At 44.1% G+C, this 6,065-nt stretch overlaps 1 pseudogene; it reads right to left on the minus strand.

Moving 5' to 3' along the window:
* Positions 1-5,156: 5,156 nt before the first annotated feature.
* LOC100405715 (small ubiquitin-related modifier 2 pseudogene) lies at positions 5,157-5,689 on the minus strand (annotated as a pseudogene).
* Between the last annotated feature and the right edge of the window lie 376 nt (positions 5,690-6,065).

The raw sequence follows: 6,065 nt of genomic DNA on the forward strand, positions 1-6,065 counted from the left end.
ATGTGCTCCTCAGTGACATATAATCTAATATCACTTGCAAGGCCATTAGCCTCTAAAGATAATATTGACTATGATGCTGGACCTGAAGGGATGGCTGGTTAGTCAATGACGGGTAAGATCCTCAGGGGAGGACAACCTAAGACAGGCACAGCCGCAGTAAGGCCAGCATACACCGGGGATGTGCCCAGCCGGCAATCCCTCCTGAGGCTTTTGAGCATTACCCCACAATGCTGTAAATCTAGCTTGTCTTCCTAGTGAAGGTGACAGCTGCCACTGACTGCTGCTCGGACATGAAATTCCTGTGTGGTCTGTTTCAATGTACTACACCCTACATATTAATAATAGTAATGCTTAATGTTGTGCCTGCCATGTGTCTTCCATCTTGTGTTCTCCACCCTCCGAGAGATGCAACTGAAGCTGTTTACACTTCATTTGCAAAGTAAAAAAACGGGAGATGTGGTGTTCGCGCCAAAGGCTCGAGACAGTTAGTTGATTCGTCTCAGTTTGGCTGCTGGACCTGTACTGCATTTCCTCACCTCGAGGGCTGTCGAGTGAGACAAAGCCGTAAGCTGACTCACTAAAAGCAACAACAAAATGCAAAGCAAAGGCCTGCAGTTTATGAGGACATTGTGCTGTCTGCTTCCATGTCCCCCTTCAGTCTCTGTGTAAGCAATAAACTTGCTGCAATTGAAATGTCTAAGAGGAGCAGAGACCTCTGCCCATATTTTCCCTGGAGCCAAGCCTTTGTTTTAGCTCCTGATGCAAAACAGGTTTAACCAGCCACCTTAAGGGTGCCATTGTATCTTTGGAATGTAAAATCATTGAAATGTAAACTACTACCATTAGCCCCCTTAAACTGCTTCCTGAGCAGGATATCAAGCCCCGGATATCTATTTTATGGAGTTTTTGTTTCCTTTCTGTTTTCCCCTTTGTTTCTTTCTGCTGAGATGACGTAAATGTAAACAAGACAAAAGGTATAAAAGCTGTAACCCACAAAAATAAATTTGCTGCGTTTTGGCCATATCTTCACGCAGCCCTCCAGACTCTACTTTTCTATATTCTTTCTTTTCCGCGCACTCTCTCTCTCAGGTTGAACGAGACATCTACGTTGGCGGTCTTGGGGACTCCCGCGGGTCGGCAGTCCCCCGGCAGACGTGCCGGACCCCGACAATCTCCACTTGATGTCAATCAAAACACACCACTGGCTGTTAAAAACGGGCAGTATGGCCGGGCTCGGTGGCTCACGCCTATAAACCCAGCACTTTGGGAGGCCGAGGAGGGTGGATCACGAGGTCAAGAGATCAAGACCATCCTGTTCAACAAGGTGAAACCCCGTCTCTACTAAAAATACAAAAATTAGCTGGGCATGGTGATGCGTACCTGTAGTCCCAGCTACTCAGGAGGCTGAGGCAGGAGAATTGCTTGAACCCAGAAGGCGGAGGTTGCAGTGAGCTGAGATCGTGCCATTGCACTCCAGCCTGGGTATCAACAGCGAAACTCAGTCTAGGAGATCGATCCAAGATGGCCGACCACTAACAGCTCAGGATTGTAGCTCCCAGTGAAAGCTCAGAGAAGGAGACGAGGCCACATCTTCAGACAAATTTTCGTCACTCACCGATTAGCCGATTCCCAGTGGAGGAGCCCCACAGGTCGCCAGCGCGACTCTTGTGGCTGCCGCAGCGGTTTTGCCGGAGTCTCGGCGCAGCAGCTCTTCATGCAGAGCCAACGGGACTGCTTCCCCTACTGACCGGAGTTTGGAGCTCCGGGAAGTCAGAGCCGCTTGTTGCGGACTCAAGAGCAAGACCAGAGATTCCGGGGCAGAAGAGCACCATCAGTCTTATCACTGCTATTTAGGCTGCCATACTGGGTTGCTCCGATCCCAGCACTGGGAATCAATAAGTCAGACGTTGACTCAGAAACCTAATTAGAAAGGCGGTTCATCTACAATGAAGGGAAAAAAACAGCCTAAGAAGGCCGAGTATACTCAATATCAGAACCCATCAGCAACGGAACAAGCCCTGATGGAAAAGGACTCATCAGCAATCGAACAAGCCCTGATGGAAAAGGACTCATCAGTAACGGAACAAGCCCTGATGGAAAAGGACTGTGTTCCATTATCTGAAGTTGGCTTTAAAAGGTGGATGATAAGAAACTTCTGGGAGTTAAAGGAACTTGTTCTAACCCAATGTAAAGAAACTAAGAACTTGGAAAAAAGGTTCGATGAAATGTTGAAAAGAATAGACAATATAGAGAGGAATACAAATGAACTTATGGAGTTGAAAAATACAACACGAGAACTTAGTAAAACATGTACAAGCTTAAACAGCCGAATGGATCAAGCAGAAGAAAGGGTATCAGAGGTCGAAGATCAACTTAATGAAACAAAACGACAAGACAAGAATAGAGAAAAAAAGGATAAAAAAGAATGAGCAAAGTCTCCAAGCAATATGGGACTATGTGAAAAGACCTAATATATGCTTGATTGGTGTACCTGAATGTGACGGAGAGAATGAATTCAAGCTGGAAAATACTCTCCAGGACATTATCCAGGAAAATTTTCCTAATTTAGCAAAGCAGGACACTATTCAACCCCAGGCAATACAGAGAACACCACAAAGATATTCCTCAAGAAGACCAACCCCAAGGCACATAATCGTTAGATTCACCAAGATCGAAACGAAGGAGAAAATATTAAGGGCAGCCAGAGAGAAAGATCAAGTTACCCATAAAGGTAAGCCTATTAGGCTTACAGCAGATCTCTCAACGGAAACCCTACAAGCTAGAAGAGAGTGGGGGCCAATATTCAATATACTTAATCAACAGAACTTTCAGCCCAGAATTTCATATCCTGCCAATTTAAGCTTTACATTTGAAGGAAAAATAAAATCTTTTAGGAACAAGCAAGTACTCAGAGATTTTATTACCACCAGGCCTGCTTTACAAGAACTTCTAAAAGAAGCATTATACACAGAAAGGAACAACCAGTATGACCCTTTCTAAAAATACACCAAAAAGTAAAGAGCATTAACATAAAGAAGAATTTTTATCAACGAAAGGACAAAATAGCCAGTTAATATCAAATGAAAGCAACCCTAAATTTAAATCGACCAAATCTCCCAATCAAAAGATACAGACAAAATCTAACGGTATATCCAAAGATATACACAGACTCAAAATAAAGGGTTGGAAAAAAAAAAAAAACGTACCAACCAAATGGAGAGCAAAAATAAATAAAAAGCAGGAGTTGCAATTTTCACATTTGACAAAATAGATTTCAAAGCTACAAGGATACAAGGGTAAAAGGATTAATGTAATAATAAGAGATCTTAACACCCAGATACATAAGACCCATAATGAGATTTAGATTCAACGAGACAGAAAATTGATAACGATATCCGGGACTGGAACTAAGATCCAGAACAAATAAACTCAATAGAGCTCTCCATTTTAAACACACAAAATACACATTATCCACAAAATCTAACGATATATCTAAAGATATACAAAGACTCAAAACAAGGGGATGGAAAAAAACTCACCAACCAAATGGAGAGCAAAAATAAATAAAAAGCAGGAGTTGCAATTCTCACACTTAATAAAATAGATTTCAAAGCTACAAGGATGCAAGGGTAAAAGGATTAATGTAACAATAAGAGATCTTAACACCCAGATACATAAGACACATAATGAGATTTAGATTCAACGAGACAACAAATTGATAACAATATCCAGGACTTGAACTCAGAGCCAGAACAAATAAACACAATAGAGATCTCCATTTTAAACACATAAAATATGCATTAACCACTTTAAACACTCAAAATATTGATTGGCCATTATTGAAACCCATTTTAGGAATGAAGTAATATTCCTTTTTCCCTCTTTTTCTTTTTTTCCCTTCTTTTTCTCTTTTTCCCTCTAAAAAAAAATAAAGTAAAATGAGAAAAAGAAAAAAAAAAAAAGAAGAAAAGATTTTAATCACAAAAAAAAAAGAAACTCAGTCTAAAAAAAAAAAAGGTGCAGTATGCTTGTGTACGTATGCCAGTTACTTTATGTACAATAGAGGAAGCGGAGGGGGAAAGGAAAGAACAGACCACACTGTGCCGTAGTAGTCAGGAGGTGGTGGAAACAAACTGCAGTTTTATTTCTTTTTTTTTTTTTCAGACAGAGTCTCACTCTGTTGCCCAGGCTGGAGTGCAATGGCATGATCTTGGCTCACTAACCTCTGCCTCCCAGGTTCAAGTGATTCTCCTCCATCAGTCTCCTGAGTAGCTGGGACTAAAGGCAAGTACCACCATGCCCGGCTACTTTTTTTTTTGAGACAGTGTCTCACTTCATCACCAGGCACCAGGCTGGAGTGCAGTGGCACGATCTCAGCTCACTGCAACCTCCACCTCCCGGGTTCAAGCAATTCTCCTGCCTCAGCCTCCCGAGTAGCTGGGACTACAGGCACACGCCACCGCACCCAGCTATTTTTTTTGTTTGTGTTTTTTTTGGGACGGAGTTTCTCTCTTGTTACCCAGGCTGGAGTGCAATGGCATGATCTCAGCTCACCGCAACCTCAGCCTCCTGGGTTCAGGCAAGTCTCCTGCCTCAGCCTCCTGAGTAGCTGGGATTACAGGCACGCGCCACCATGCCCAGCTAATTTTTTGTATTTTTAGTAGAGACGGGGTTTCACCATGTTGACCAGGATGGTCTCGATCTCTTGATCTCGTGATCCACCCGCCTCGGCGTCCCAAAGTGCTGGGAGTACAGTAGGCTTGAGCCACCGCGCCCAGCCTTTTTTTGTATTTTTAGTAGAGACGGTGTTTCACTACGTTGGCCAGGATGGTCTCCATCTCCTGACCTTGTCATCCACAAGGCCTCTCAAAGTGCTGGGATTACAGGCATAAGCCACTGTGCCCGGCCAAATTGCAGTTTTCTTTTTTTTTTTTTGACATGGAGTTTCACTCTTGTTACCCAGGCTGGAGTGCAATGGCGTGATCTCGGCTCACTGCAACCTCCGCCTCCTGGGTTCAGGCAATTCTCCTGCCTCAGCCTCCTGAGTAGCTGGGATTACAGGCATGCGCCACCATGCCCAGCTAATTTTTTGTATTTTTAGTTGAGACGGGGTTTCACCATGTTGACCAGTATGGTCTCGATCTCTTGACCTCGTGATCCACCCTTCTCGGCCTCCCAAAGTGCTGGGATTACAGGCTTGAGCCACCGTGCCCGGCCCAAATTGCAGTTTTCTAATTGAGAATGTCATCTTGGTCTTTAAAGAACAGAGTTCAGGGATAAAGAACCCTTTTCAGTAGACACCTCTCGCCTGCTGTTGGAACACATCAATTGTGTCTTCAGCCTCCATTTCCAAAGATGCAGGTGTGTCTGTTTTACTGATTGGTTGCCTGTCAACTCAGAATCTGATCAGCCTCATTGGCTATCCCTGCCGTTCACAGTAGGCTTTCATTAGTTTACTAAGTGGTGTATGCCTCTTAATCTCAAACTGCACGACAGAACTATCCCGCCCCGCCACTTTCAGATTAATAGGATCGTTGTTCTCAGTCTGGACTCCTTCCTTGGGCTTTTCATCAGCCACAGTGAGCGCTGGAGTCTCCTCAGCTGCCGCTTCACAAGAGGTAGCAGGTCTGCACCGAACCGGCACAGAAACAGCACTGGAGCAGCAGAAGGAGGAGCTAACTTCGTATTTTTTATTTTATTTTATTATTTATTTTTATTTATGTATTTATTTTGAGATGGAGTCTCGCTGTCACTCAGGCTGTAGTGCAGTGGTGTGACCTCAGCTCACTGCAGCCTCCACCTCCCAGGTTGAAGTGATTCTCCTGTCTCAGCCTCCCGAGTAGCTGGGACTACAGGTGCGCACCACGACACCTGGCTAATTTTTGTATTTTTAGTAGAGATGGGGGTTCACCATGTTGGTCAGGCTGGTCTCGGATTTCTGAGCTCAGGCAATCTGCCTGCCTTGGCGTCTCAAAATGCTGGGATTACAGGTATGAGCCACCGCGGATAAAGGTATGGGATTACAGGTATGAGCCAACCTAATTTTTGTACTTTTAGTAGAGACG

The sequence above is a fragment of the Callithrix jacchus genome, chromosome 5 (genome assembly GCF_049354715.1).
Source record: "Callithrix jacchus isolate 240 chromosome 5, calJac240_pri, whole genome shotgun sequence".
NCBI classification, from domain to species: Eukaryota; Metazoa; Chordata; class Mammalia; order Primates; family Cebidae; genus Callithrix; species Callithrix jacchus.